The 16,117-nt window shown below is 36.4% G+C and overlaps 1 protein-coding gene across 1 annotated transcript in view; it reads right to left on the reverse strand.

Moving 5' to 3' along the window:
- Positions 1–15,036, reverse strand: part of lpar1 (lysophosphatidic acid receptor 1) — a 31,406-nt gene extending 16,370 nt beyond the window's left edge. Inside the window, exon 1 of the mRNA XM_044096414.1 lies at positions 14,542–15,036. The gene's annotated coding sequence lies outside the window, so the exon portion shown is untranslated. The remainder of the gene's footprint in view (positions 1–14,541) is intronic.
- Between the last annotated feature and the right edge of the window lie 1,081 nt (positions 15,037–16,117).

Here is a 16,117-nt window from a genome sequence, read left to right on the forward strand (position 1 = left end):
AATTATCCTTAACCTTAGGTGCAAATGTCATTTCTAGGAAATGTTTTGGAGGGGAATTGTCACACAGGTCAGAAAAGTGACTTTAACCCACAATAGAGGTCACAACCTCTTCCTCAGGGGCCAGTGCTGCATAAACAAAATCTAATACAGTCTGAAGCCTCTAAGTTGAAATCAGCGCTGCATGAGCTATAAACGTCCTCAGCATATTGACACTGTGGAAAAAATGCTTACTCTGCTGACCTGTAACAAGTGTTTAGGCACTGAAATGCCCCAATGGCAGTATGAAGGAAGTCCAAGTAAGTCAAATCAGGGCTTTGCAGATGCAGTTCATTTCTCATATTTCCTGGCTTGTGTGAAACATCTGCAGATGCATTTGATTAGGACGTCGGTGTAATACTATATGATTTATATGGTACATTCAGATATATGCAAACATGTTGGAATTCCACCCATCAGTCATCTATAACTACTATCTCCATAGGTCACAAGGCAAGAGAGGAACCTTCAGAGTATGGGAATTGGTTTTATAAATGATTGGATTTTATTTTACCATATCTTAATGCAAAATAACAAACAAACAAATATTATTTATTCTATATTATATTGTTCTTATATTACATTATTTTTTTCAACAGTGATGCACCATTCTTTCAAAATGTCAAATTTGTGGAGCGAATACTTCTAATGTTGACAGACTCTCCCAGATTTTTACAACTTCTCTAGAGAAACAACGGGCCTCTTGAGTGCATCTTTAAATAGCTTGTCTTCAGCTGTTTAGGAAGTTGTGTTCATGTTGCACTATACTGTGGTTAAAAGACCCAGATGTGGGTTGTCATTTCCCCTAGTGATGAATGAATTTACATATTTTAAATTAATTGTTACCCTTGCTGAAAAGAATTTGTTCTCTTGAGCTGTTTGCAGGAAGCCTGGCAGCACTGAAAATTCAATCAGCTTTTGTCTTTTCTCAGGCTAGTACAGTAGAGTTTTTTCCACATTTCAGAGATACATATAGGGAATAAGCTCCATAGTCTCAAGATTCACTTTCTCTTAATATGGATTTCTAAATTGTGTACATAAACAGAGATGAACAAAAATACAAATATAGCTGAAGCTGCTGCAAATAAAATTAAATATCAAAAATCTCCAACCTTTTAATTTCTCAAAGTATGACTCTCAATATATAGATTCATAATCTTTTTCCTATGTGTCCTTTAATTTTGTCTCTTTATAGAGACTGTAGTAATCTTTATTAAATATTTTTTATACCAGGCATTTCTTAATCTGTAAGTAATTTTGAGGTTTTCACATAACCGTTATATCTTGCTGAAGCAGCATCAGCAATTAGAAGACGGCACAAGCAGCATCTGAATAATATCAGCAACCAGAACCCGCTATAAATCCAGAACAAAGGAGCCTTAGTGACAACTACCAGAGCAGATAAAAGCAAATCTTTTCTGCTTGTCTTGTGTGGTGTAAGGCCACTAAACATCTGGGAGGAGTCAGGGAGGTGTTGGACGCTTGATATAGGTCAAAAGTCAGCAGTACAAACTGGATGAAGTGTCAGTGGCCTTATGGTGCACATTCCCGAAACTTTCATCAGCCTCTTGGAGCCTGCAAAAGCAGATCATGTCATTGTGTTTGTGTCCAACAGCTGGGGAGTGTGTCTTGTAAAAGAGAGAGTGATTGTGCAAGGCACGGGCCAAGCAAGAAAGGGGATTTTGGTTTCCACAACTTTCTCCAACCTGGGTGTGTGCATGTACATGTTTTAAAAATGACAATTTCAGAGACATATTTAGGTGTAACCTGATGGGTTTTTTTTTTGAAAGAAGACATTTTGTAGAAGTGAGAGAATCAGTGTTATTAGATTTTATTATGTGTACACACTTCATACTTGTTGGTGAGGTTTGCTAATCTCTGGCTAGGTGGAAGAAAGGGGGCAAGTGTGTTTTGTGTGTGGAAGTGTGTGTGTCTAACGGGCTATGAAAGGACCACTTTAGAATCCAAAAGAGTGAGATCATTACTCAAGCACTGACAGCAAGGCTGCATCTGAACATTAAGGACAATTCACACTCACACACACATGTCATCATAGCTTCACAGTGTGAATTTTTATGCTTGTGCTTTCCTAAAGGTTGCATATAAAAGGAAACTAAAATCTTGTGTACCTGGTAGTTCACATTAACTGTTTGTAGTCATTATCCACTGATAGATAACAACAAAAAACCCATCTTGTTGTTCTTGCGGATGTTTCTGATTTGCAGAATACACACGGCACTGCATTAAAACATAAAACAAAATATGCAACATGATCTACTTTTGTCTCACTCAAAAAATAAATGTAACAATCATCTCTCTGGCTGAAACAGAATATCATGTTGAGCATGTCAGTTATGGCAATGGTCTGTCAACCTTTCATTGTAAAGTAAAAGCAAAGATTTATTGGTAAGACACAGAAGACAAAACTGTCAACAATACACAAGACCAAAAAGACATTGTGTGGCCTTTATTATTTAAGAATTTTTACATGATGTAGAATTGGTGGCATAGTAAAAAAAACAAAAAAAAAAAAAAAAAAAAAAAAAACGTTAGCATTATTTTCTGGTTTTACTGAAATATATTTTCATTTCTATGAATTCTGTAAAAATGCTGGATTTTATTGGGCTTTAAACACCAATAAATTGTTACTTGAGAAGATGGCATTAATCTAAAAGTCATGCATATTAAATGTTTGTCATAATGACTAGATTTTGACAATGAAACCCCCCATGTTTATCATTAGTTATTATTAATGTTTTATTACTTTCACTTGGCTTGTTGTTTCAGTTTGTGTTGAAACAGATACCGTCTTAGGAACCATATTGATAAGATAAGATGTATTTGTCATCGTCATCAACAGATTATGAGATTGAGATGACTATCAAACTCGTTCAACAGGTAAAAAGTATGATATTGTTTGGTTATCTCTAGCGCCCTGGTATAATGTCTACTGATGTCAAAATTATGCTGAAAATCTATAAGGAAACATCAAATAAGCTAATCAAGCACTTCTGATGTTTCTGCTTAGACTATGTTTGGATACAGCAGCAGGTGATGGAGGGGCAACAACGTGCCAGCTGGTGTTTCAGACACTCCTGAAATAGTTTTGACATTTTAATAATCTTTTAATCTAAAAATTTTTAATATTGGACCTTTTAGAAGCTTTGGGTCACAGTGCTCTTACAGATAAGATGGTGAGGATTCATTTCAAAGCTATGCCAAGGGTAACATTTTTACACAAGTGCAACTTGCAAATTAAAAAAGTAAGTATTTATGTTTCTTAATATTTTTTTATTTACACCGCCTCTATAGCTCATTTGTAGAGCTCCAAACTGTTCTGTAGATGTGTTTACATTTGCAATTTACTATATTTTGTAACAAGTAAAACATCTCTATTCTAAATTAATGCACATAGCAGCTTCTAAAGTTGGAATATAATTAATTTAATTTCACATAATTATCGCGGTAGAAGCCATTTGTTTGTTAAAATTTAGTGAAATATATTTGTCCTATTTGATGTTTGTTGTGAATGACGTATACTCACCAGCGAACGAGGTAGCGTAATTAGTCTAAGTTTGTCGTTTATTGAACAGAAACTACAGCGGCTGTAATGCCACAGCAAAAGTAAACAAAGGTAAAATAACCCAAACAGGTGACCAACTCAAAACCCCTCTCTCTCTCCCCACCCCCCGGTCAATCGACGTATTGAGCAGCCCTGATCTAAATGCTTAGTGTAGACAAGCTGCTCACAGAAATATTTGTATTTTACACAGAAAGTAGTTAAAATCATACACTCTTATACTCGCTGCACAGCAAATATAAGAATGCTTTTTTGCAGTACAATCTGTGCAAAGTACATGTATGTTATAACTAGATGAGTTTACAAAATTGGGGGCATGCTGTAAAATTCAACATACAAAAAAGTTACAGCGACTCTATAATGTGTGTAAAAACAAAACAGGAACTTCATCCAGTCTGTTGGTAATAAGTCTCCAACTTAGCCTGCAGCTGTGCTGTTTAAAACCGACTCCATAGAAATGTCTGAGACTATGTCTCTCAAAACAACTGCAGAAAACATAAAGAATTATGAATTATTCTACTCAAAAGGAAATATCATTTCAAGCTCTATGACTTTTCCTGGAACAAGAAACTTAATTTATCTAAAGTCGGTAAACACAACTTCTGATTATGTGGACAGTTGTTTGGGTATCTTGGAGAAAAAAATAAAAATAAAAAAAAATAAAAAATAGGTCTAGACTTTATTAAATAACAAAAATAAGTAGTATTAATTAGAAAGTAAGGAAAAAAATCTCCTTCCTCTTTTAAATCCTCTGAGAATAAAATTATGATGGCAAAAAAGTAAACAAGAAGTCCAGATGGCTAGAGGGGAAAACAAACAAAACAAAAAACGACCCAAATAAGGTCACAATAAGTTCCAAAAAAACAACATGGAAATGAAAATATTTCAGACTCAATACTTCTAAGCTACAGCTATAACCAAAGTTTTACATGCATGAATAGTTGCAACAAGCTTTCCAAAATATTGGATCTCGATCATGACCAGGGCATTTGAATTATTGGTATTGGGGCATGTCTCTATCTCTGACATTGCCCTGCTACTACACAACCTTTACTTCAGTCATTCCATAAAATTTGTAAAACATCTTAAATCAGAAGATAATTGAAATTTTTATCCATTTCACTGTTTAAAGAGAATATTATCACAAAACAAAAGGATCATATGAGTGTGATCCATTTGGCCGCACCCAGAAGCCGTATGTTTTTAGAAACTCTGGTAAGACACTTAAATTTGAAAACATTGTACCATCTGTCAAGCATGGTGATGGGAGTATCATGCTGTGGGGCTGTTTTACTGCAAGTGATACTGGTTCATTAATCAATGGACGGCATAATGAACAAAGACTACTTCTAAATTACTTGGCTTCATTTGAAACAGCTAAATTTTTGTAACTTGGAAACAGAAGAGAGCTCCTACAAGACAAATAGATAAAAAATTAACCGAAGATGTTTCAAGCATCACAGCTCAAATGCATAATTTAAGGAGCAAAATGACGTTAATTGCTCTAATCAGTATATGTAAACCCTTTATGGACGTGCAATTTTATTTGACATTATTTTAACCAAGTACAGTAATGACAACCTGAATGCGGTACATGAGGTAAAAGTGAACATTTATTTTCCCTCTGTCTTCCGTTTTCATCTCTTTTCAAGTGTCTTTTCATGCGTCCCCTTCATGGCCTATAAAATCTTATGTCATTTCACTCTTCTAAAGTTTTCACTAGTCTTCTACACATCACCCCGACGTCTCCCCCTCTCTTCCTGCCGTTTGCCAGCAGTCCACACAATGTGCCCATTGTTCCCTCGGTCGTTCCCCAGAAAGCAAAGAAAAAAGGATGTCTGCAAGCACATAACTCAAATGCTCACATAGAAGCTTTCATTCTACAACTTTCTCTTTAACAACATGCACCCAACCATCTCACACCAGCATACACTGTCAGACACTTGGAATGCGGTGAAAAAACCCCAGACAAGGAATGGATAGAGAGTTGGCACAGAGTCATGGAGCGGCTGCTGAGTCACTGCATGTCTGTGGATGATATCCTGCTAACGCTAGAGCACTTCAATACATAAAGCATGGAACTGTCATTAAATGTGACTACTTCAAATAGAACACAAAGTGACTTATTGCTGGGAAGAGGCTAGATCTATTTTAAGCACTATTGGTTTGTGAGTGGTGAGGGAGCCAAAGCCATAAATAATTACCATTATGAAGTGACAAAACCCATTTTGTAGCTATGAAAAATAAAGTCCTGTTTGATCAAGTGGAATCTCACTGCAGGCCATTAAATTACAATATTGTCATCCTTCAAAAACAGTAGCTCATTGGGAGCATTCCTTGGATGCATTCTGGCAAGATAAAATGTTATTCTTGATAGAAGAGGAGTTACCTTGTAGCTGCACGTAGATGAGGTTTGTTAGATTCAGTGTAGCATTGGTTTGTCCAAGGTCACAGACAGAGTGGGTTACTTAAAAAAATAAATAAATCCTGCATTTATTCTCTCAAGTATCATCACTTGGGAAAGCGATAACAAAACTTGCAGTTTATTATCACCAGAGTAGAGTTTAAAACATGTTTTCACTACAGTCAGGCCCATCTGTTTCAAATGTTTGTGTCAAGCAGGCTTTAAGTCTAAAAGGCAGCCAGCGAGGGGAATGAGAACTTATTCCGTGAAAAAGAACTCCACTTTGGTTGAACATTGTGACATTTATGCAGCTTTTGACTGACAATCATGACAAACAACAATATAAGCATCCCCTTATATGTTAGCTACTAGCTGCTATTTCCAAAATATCCTCCCCCCCTCCATTTACATTAAATACCAGCAGTGAGTGAGATGCAGTACAAATGATCAATCACAATGACCTAATTTTTCAAATATGCATGAAAGAATCCAATGACACTTTAGGTATGTTTTTGATGAGGGAATAACATAATTACATAATCTAAAACTCAAAAATGTTGAATTTACATTGTCCTACTACAGGACAAAATGTTTAAGTTTTCTGTCTTGTGAGAAAAGCAATATAATTTACACAACAGGGAAAATGGCAAATACCAAATAATATTATCTAGTGACATCATCTATCAAAGCTTTTGGTTTATTTTTTGAAGATTTTCTCTCTGTGCCTTGTATTTTAACCAATGTTTCATATTAAATTATGGACAAAGTACAAAAAGTGCTTACATTTGACTCTTGAGGTAGCTCTGTTTGCTCAACGTGCATGAAAAAAAAAAAAACAACAAAAAAACCCATTAACAAAATCATTCATCAGTATGGAAAAACCCTAGAAGCAGGGAACTGAGAAATGAAACACATGAAACACCTTGCAGAAATGCACATGTTCACTGGGAATTTTCCAGAACAACCTTTTGCCAGCCACACAATACATAAGCAGACAATACTGGGATTTTTTTTTTAGGACACTATACACTAAAACATAACATCTGTGGCAGCTAGTTTGAGCAATATAAAGGTGTGCAAAGGCAATTTTCTCCAGTCTGAAATCTGGAATTTCAGATCCTTCCATCTACTAGATTACAACCACAATTCTTCTAATAAACAGCTTTTACCATATGCGTCATGTTCAACCTCAGTTTATTGTAGGGTGTGCTCAGCCACCCTGTATTGAAATCACACTCTGACAGATTCCACAGATTACATCACATGAGCCTGGATGCAATAAAGCATTGCATCAGTGATGTATCCCACAAAATGTTTGACTCCAAAGTATTCATATTCACCACTCAAGTAATGCTCTAGCTTTTCAAAAGGACAACTGCTTTTCAGTAAGTAAAAATGTGAAGTTCTGCAATAGGGCTGAGATTCAAAAGGTTAAGTTTGGTAAGGCTTAGGGACAGACAAGAGGAATTTTTATGTAAAAGAGAAACAGAATATATCATGATAAGAATTGATAAGTGTGTCTAACATTCTTAAATATACACAAAAGACACAAAGCTACTTACTATTTTCAATTGCACAACATTTAACTGAAGAGACAAGAAGACACACAATGTTAAGTTCCCAAGACTTGAAAACATTCTAGTAATATCTTAGAGTCAACTAAACAAACCTTATAACCTGACATCTAATTAAAGTACTATATTCCAGTCTATATATGGTTATACTTATCTAATTTCAAGGTAGTCAAATTGCCAAAAAATAAGAAGAATTCTCCCTTTTGTGTTTTCACAAACAGAGTAAAGTAGTCATTATCTCAAACTGATTTTGGAGTCTGGGTCTGTCACAATACGGGACTGTGTGTAGGCAAGCAGCCAGCAAACAACTAATAAAAGCTCTCTCTACACAAGGAATCCTGAATAGCTGAATATCTTTTAGAAATGGATTTTTGTTCCTGAAATACAAGAGAAGGGAAAAATATATTACTGTCTAGCTAATATACTCATCTTTATGAAACACTCAAAGTATTGTTGCAACTGAAACATAGCAGAAAGAAAAATATATTACTAGCTGATGCACATATCTTTATGCTACACTCAATAAATTATATACACATGCTCTACATTTTATCAACCAAAGAAAAAAAAAATAACAACATGTCTTCCAAACACAAATACTTACAAAGACGAAAGTTTTCCATGGTATAAAGCCTATGAATTACAGTTTGTGTTAAAGAGATGTTTACTATAACTGTCTAAATTCTTGTTGAAAAAGTTAAAAGAGAAATATGTACAAGATAATTTGTTGCCAAGAGTGCTCACACAGTAATGTTTCTGCAACTACAGTGTAACAAAAGACAAAGATGTCACACTCTGATCAAATTTCAATCTCCCGAAATTTTACCCATTCTTAGCATGAATTTAGTCATAAAATTTGCCTACTATGAACTTAACTATCAGGATATTGATACATCTTATTTCCACTACAATCTAATTTGCAGCATTTGACTGAGCTTCACATGACAAAGACACGAAATGACAAAAGTCACGAGACTGTAGTTGTTATGTTGCAGTTCTAACTTATTTACCTGCATAATCATCCTACAAAACAAGGCCTGGTACCCATGGAGAAACTATCAATGTGTCTTTGCGCAGTCAGGAGCTTTCTTTGAGCACTAATGGAGCAGAACAATAACCCTCTACAAAACAAGTTGTTTTCACAAACATGAAGGGGCAGCAGGGCAGTCAGTATCTCGCGGATGCACACTTCAACACATGGAAGACAAAACCATCAACATTCCAAATTGTAGATGGTCAACTTCCTGTGCCAAAGCAACCGCTGGAAATTAAACTTTTGGGATGTCAGTTTTTTGTTTTGTTTAAAGATTAAGGAATCTGATAAAATATGTTCTTATTTACAAAAAGGTAACTTTAAAGCACTGTCAAACCACAAGATTTGAGGCATTGAAATAAGCAGCTCATTTGGTCCACTGCTTGCCAATATCACACCATAGCAGTTGTGCTCTTAATGCAAATATACTTTATCTGCATGAAATGTACTGGTTCGCTATTTGCGATTTCTGTCATCAAGATGTGAATTTCTGTACACTTCGACCAAATGTTTCACCATTGTGATGTCTATTTATATGTTTACAAGCGAAGGCCAATTCCTCCATCTCCTAGAATACCAATAAATACATAGGACACATAGGAGTTTATGTAATGTAAAATTTAGGTGCAATATATTTTGGCAGCAAAAACTATCAGTTAACGTCAGGTGTTTCACTTTGAAATGATACAAACGACAACTAAGAACTGATGTCACATAATCTATGCATACATGCAGGCAGGATATATTCAGAACAATTTGGCACTTGCAATTGCAGCCAGGCAAAAAGCAGGAAATGTCTATAAACTGTGAGAGCAGACAAAATGTCAACAGCAAACAAAAGAATAGAAACATTACACAAAGCAATCATTACCAAAGACAATAAAAACATATACAGTCAACCAAATAGACCAAGAAACAGTGGGCTAGCAGTCTGAACAACCACGTTTGTCCATGAAAAGTTTCATAATGTTCTAGAAGGTCTTAATAACCAGCCAAAGAAAGAATATAGAGTACAGTAGCAAGTTTCGAAGAGAGCTAAAAACCAAATGGCAGTCTGTTCCAGGAGGTTGTGTTTTCAGTGTTTACATGCTGCTTTGTACATAACATCACCATAATCTAAAATGGAGAGGATGGTCTTTAAATAAATGTTTTGTTTTTTTTTACTAGAAGAAGTGGAAAAGTTAAGTTTCTAGTTTGATCTTGGTTTAACTTTGGTTTATTATTTGTCAGTCTATAACCCAGTAATCTAGCACAGAGGAATCCCGTCATGAGTGGAGACACCTGGGAGTTTTGACAGTCATTCTCGCCAAACCACACGACTTCACCTGTAGATGCAATTTGGGAAAAGCTTGTTGTAGTCTTCTGATACTAAGCTGAAGTTATTCAACACTTACGTCTGGCGAGTAGAGAACTCTGTCAGCAGCATAAAGATGATGAATGAATGAATTCAGTATAGAGTTTATTACATCATTTCATTGTAGATGGAAAACACCTGTTGTAATCAACTAAAACTAAGCCGAAGTTGTTCGACAATATCAGTATCTGGTAATTTTACAGCATTGTAAATGTAAGTATTCTAATGAGAATATGAACATGGAAGTGAAACTACTTGGCATGTCTTAAATGGATTTTACTTGCAAAGGAAGCATTTTCCCTGAGTCATCCCCCTGCTCTTGAGGGAAATCTAATTTTGCAACACTTGCTCACAAAAGGCACTCTTACCTGCATGAGTGCCGAAGTAATCTGGACCTCTGGCATAAGAATGGGTGGAATGCAAGTTTTTAGACAAGGGGGAGGAAAGATCAAGCTCTTCAGCAATCACAACACAGATGGTTCAAGGAACCTTTTGCTTGACAAATGTCAGGGCTCATGTAAGGAAACATAAAGCAGTTGTCTGCAGGGGAGATACCACATCTTTGCAACAGGAGTTCTGTTTAGCCTCGGTAAGAAGGTCAAAAGTCAGAAGCATCAACTTCACTCTTCGAATTTTGTTTTCCTTTTAAAGCCTCGTGCAAGTTTCAGAATAACTCCCAGATGAGCACGCATTTGTAATCCTTTCAGGTCTTCCGGCGAGAATGTTAAGGACTCGCTGCCTGTATTGCTCAATAGCAAATCAGGAAACCAATGAGCTGCTGCATAGTATCCTGACCCCATCTGCATTAGCCACTTAATGTTTTTTTTTTCTCACATGTGGAATATAAGACACCTAACTGTTTACAAGGTTATAAAAAATATAACATTACCAAGACATGCCCTGTGAAATACTAAAAAAAGAAAAAAAAAAAAACATGCCTTATCCACTCTACCTCTCACTTACTCCATGTTCTATTTTTATGAACCTCCACAATGGCTGAGATGGTAGTAAAGGGCTAATTCACCAGTAATTAAGACTTGTTACATTTTTTTGTCGTATACCAACCACAAACTTCAATTTATGCAACTGTTATTTTACGAGAGATACAATAAAAAGGAAAACTAATTCTGAAAATAAAGGAAATGGATTGAGGTATTTTTTTCAACAAATAAAAATCTAAAAGGCATGACATGGATTTTACTAAAAATATATGGGAAACAATTTGGTCCCTAGATGACCAAATGGCAAAACAAAGAACCCTAACACACATGCATTATTTATTTTCACTTCAAAAGTACTTTGTACTGGCCAATTACAGAAAAATACACTGTAATTTGTGCCTGTGCATTCAGCAAGGTACTGTAAATGTCTGTTTAGTAACAGAACTTGTCATCAATTGGCCAGTAGCATTAATTATATCTTAGAAATGTCCCAATAGGTCAAAATTGTCAAAAAAGGTGAAATGCTTTTTAATGTTGAAAAAGCCAAAGAAATGATTCCAGAGTGACATATTCTCCTTCAAACTACAGGTAATATAACTCAAAATGTTTTTATAGCTCACTCGCTTTAACTTCAAAACCAATGTGAACAAATGTGGATAATATGAGAAATAAATCATTTAACATCTAATTAAACCAGCTTGAAAGTGACTGACCTACTTTATCTGCCAAAGTGCAAATGACCCTCACAGACGCCTGTGGCATCAAAGACCCCCTGCGGTCTTTGGCAGTGGGTGGTGGAAAACAGTGTCCTCTCGTTCTCTTGTGAACAAACTAATAAACACACTAAGCTATTTGAACAAGTACTGCTTAAGGTCATGAAGAGATAACACTCATTAGGTTACATCAAAAATAATGAGTATAGTAGACAGCAAGCCTAAGCTGACAATACTGGGAATTCACTATGTTATGAAATTTGTTAAATGCTAACACTTACAGATGAAACTGAGCATACATATATTTTTCTGATGTTGTGATATTCAACCTAATTTTACCTACAGAAAGCAACATGTGAGATACACCACACAGTTTGTTTTTTTGCTTTTTTGTGAGCCAAGAGATTAATTTGTTGAAAAATTAACAATAAGCTGGCAACTGAGAGATCAGAAGTGACTGATGCTACAGGAAACTAACTCTTCACAATGAGGAAAACATATTTCTGTTGCATCAATGTTGAGACTCCTCAAGTTTCCAGCAAGAAAATATGGCAATTGTTTGTTTTTGGAATGCATGACCAGGCAAACTCTTACCCAAAGGTGAGACATGGTTGTAATTCACATCACAGCTTGAAGCATCAAACAATGGGATATCACATACAAACACATTTCTTGCATCCCTTTATGTGGACGTACAGAGTTTTGCAGATGTTCCCATAGCTTTATTAATTCTGACATTTAGTCATGGATAGTTCTGCAAACATCTGCGCATTCCAGGCGCGCTAATTTGAAATGATATACGACAACTCCGCAACAGCAAGACAAACTCCTGCTGGGAAAACAATTGGCTGCAGATTTTTTTTTACAGAACTGTTTTTCTTCATCTAGCCTTTGATTTTTTTGTGTTACACAAAAATGTTCAGTCTCTTTTGTGGAAAATGCACATTTATATTGACCTGAATTCCCAAACTTTCAAAACCGTTTCTTTATTCCTCACCAATATGCAATCAAACTTCACTATCAAGCATAAATATCTAGCGTGTTTTATGCTACTGACGTTATCACAGAGGTTGAGTTGGTTTACTGATCACATCTAAACCCTCTACTGACTTCTCAGTAGCCATGCTTTTTTTAACCTTCTTCCACTCTAATGAAAGAAGATCAATGATATTCACTCAACAGTGTTTTTATTGGGTTTGTTCTGTGGCTTTTTTTGAAAAATACCCAATCAGTCAGACACTTGAATCCAACTTGGTGCATCTAGAGATAGTACAGATGATTTGCTGAAGTAAAAATGGGAAAGAGAAATGGAAAAAAAGAGCATCAGACTTGTGAAAAAGGGGATAAATTTACTTTGAACATGGGTTGGTTGTTGGTGATGTGAGAAGTTTAGAAACTATACTGGGACTTTCAACACACAACAATCCCTTGGTTTTACAGAATGATCCAAAAATGGTAAATTTGTTAACAGTTGTGTTAACTAAAATACCTCATTAAAATCAGAGATCAAAGAGAATTGGGGAGATTGGTTAAAAAATAAAAATAAAAATTTCAAATAGCCGTTTGTCACAATCAAGATATGCAGACCACCAACTCAGAACGCACTACATGTCGTACTTGGAAGCAGATGAGCGACAGCAGACAGAGACCACACTGAGTGCCACTCCTGACTGCTAAGAACAGGAAACTAAGGCTACAGTGGCACAGTCTCATCAGAACAACAGAAAAAATGTAATTAAAAAAAATAATATCAATTGTATTCCACCTTGCGCTGCATCAGTGGTAGAGGATGTGGTGATGTAATAGTTATTTTGTTGGCACTCTGAGCCTCTTGGTACCAACAAAGCATTGTTCAAACACCACAGCCTGCATGATTGTTTTTGCTGTCCATAATGTGTCCATCACCTTTATTGAGGCATATCTGAAGGGGAAACGGGATCCAACACAGCATTTTATTCTTTAATAAATAAAAGTGTTTCATTACTACACTAAGACTGATCTAGAAATATTTAAGAATCACCTTTGTGAAATAGGAGGAAGCTCTAGTTATCTCTATCCTTATTCCATCCTGGCCAGCTTTTCTTGCTGACTCATACATCTTGAGTTCTTTATCTTGACTTCAAAGAAATGTCAGTCAGTTTTAGCTGTGCTGCAATTCCAACTGACTGTAATGAAAAACAGTTCATAAAATGGTTAAATTACACGGGGCGGTTAGGGTTTTCTAACTCCCACAAACAGTTGACAGTATAAAGGGGGTCCCAGCACCACAAGAAGGAGTTTAGAGATGTTTCTGGCATGACTATTGTGATTCTGTGATTTTTCAGCCCACCACCAAGGGTTTCCTCTTGGCTAACTAATGCTGAATGTTTGAAAAAAACATATTTTTACAACTCCGGGATGGCTCGTGCATTTAGCAGAGTAGGAAACTGAGAAAATATGTTTAAAACAAATTCCTTTCTGCACAAAAAACAGACAGATGTCAACTTTTTTTGAAGTCCCAGAGCTCGTTTTTTCTTTTCCTCCCTCCGCTTACTCCCTCATTCAAGTGCTGTTCTACTCCCAGAGGTTTGAGGAAGAGCCATGGTCTGGCGCAACAAGTCCTCAGAAAAGAGTCTCACTCGCCGTGGCACACCACATCCCATGCTAAAATAACGGTTCGCCCATCAAGTACCTGCTGGTGGCATTAAAATCCTTATCTGAACCGCACACTGCCTCGCTGCGTCTACGTGGCAGGTATGCTTTGATTATCTACAGATGCCTACAATATTCATGCAGGCTGTACGACAGAAGATTAAGTAGTTTCAAATGCAGAAAAAACAACATCAATTAAAAGAGAACAACTATTTTCCGTACTTTATGTAAATTCGTCAGAAGTTAAGTTATTGAAATTGAATATTAATGCTTACAGTTTAATGATGTCCAGCGGGTTTTTAAGGACGTTTAGGGATCCTGGATGTCCAAGTCAAATTCGATTCGAAAGCCCACTCTGCATGCACAACTCCTCTGTCAAAGCCGCCGCAAATAGGACTCCAAATCCAATAAAGAGACAGGTAAACCTTTCATTTTACTTCCAAATACCAACACAGTCCCCACACTAACGCGTCCAATTGGTGCATTAGAGTCGTTAGTATTTGTGTTACTTTTCTTGATTCCTACGCTGGTTTAGAATTTTCCCCAAATGCGATCTACTTGATGCTCTCCGCTCCGGCTCCGTGCCTCTCTGTGCTGGCGCGTCTCTCTCCTTTCCTCACTGAACGACTGCCACACAGTGTGTGTGTGCGTTCACAAGCACGCACACACACGCCTACACAAGACACACACGCACAGATACAGAGAGCACGAGAAGGGTCTGCACGTGACGTCACATACACACACTTGCATAGGGTAATTAAAGATGCCACAGCTGAGGATCGTTGCGCACCTTTATTTTATGTAATCAGTTTAATGGGCAAAACACCTCTTTTCATTTGCCTTTTTTATGTCTATAAAAGAGAGCTTGTTATAAATCCAAGTTAACACAGGTGAAGACATAAGCAACAAGTGCATAGACGTTGTCAATGACGCAAAAGTCCGGCTACCAAGAGAATATCTGAGAGTCGTTTTCTTCTCCCTGCCTAATTGGAAACACATTTTGTCAGCAACTTGTAAAGAAAAAAAAAATACAGGAAGATGGCTAAGAGGGGTGGAGTGAGAAAGAGATGAAAAGCAAACATGAGATTTACACAGGGAGCTTTAAAGACATAAACTGACAAATTAACCTTTTTATTATGATTGTTTTATAAAGTGTCCATCAGCCTGGATTTGGTGTCTCTGAAGGTGAAACTTTCACATGTGGAGATCTCAGAGGGTGTTTGGCAAGAACAGCTATGTCTGCACAATTCATACCATCTGTGAACACTTAGTGAGGTGTTAGGACTAAACCAACCAACAATTTTGTGCATCAGAGGCAATTTTACATATAGATGACCATACATCTTCCACTGCGGGAAATATTTAGTATGAGGTGTTGATTTGTTGCATTTTTTTCTTGATAACATGGCAATCTGCAGTCAAACCTTGTGAGAAGCTCTCTGTATTGAAAGACTTTGCATTTGAATTGCTTTCATAATATTTGCATTTTCTACAATTTCAGGCAACAAAACTGCACCTTAACAGAGAAATGGGAAACATATATTTGGTATTTAATATTATATGTGAGAATGCCTCTTTTTTTAACTCTACCTACAAACATGGGTACTGTCTATATACTGGTACATAAGTTTGTCATTGCTTCTCATAGGTCTGAGAAGCTGATGTCTTTCCTTCACAGCATTATGTTGTCACATCTTCTAATGGTAGGTAATTAAAGTGCATTTGTTTAACAGCATCTGGCTGCTTCTTCCAGTCTTAAGTTTGTTGTAATAAGTAAGGGTGGACTTTGTTTTTCTCAGGACTTTATGGAATGCCATAGTATGTATTTTATAAGTCTTCTAAGTAGAAGTA

The sequence above is a fragment of the Gambusia affinis genome, linkage group LG17 (genome assembly GCF_019740435.1).
Source record: "Gambusia affinis linkage group LG17, SWU_Gaff_1.0, whole genome shotgun sequence".
NCBI classification, from domain to species: domain Eukaryota; kingdom Metazoa; phylum Chordata; class Actinopteri; order Cyprinodontiformes; family Poeciliidae; genus Gambusia; species Gambusia affinis.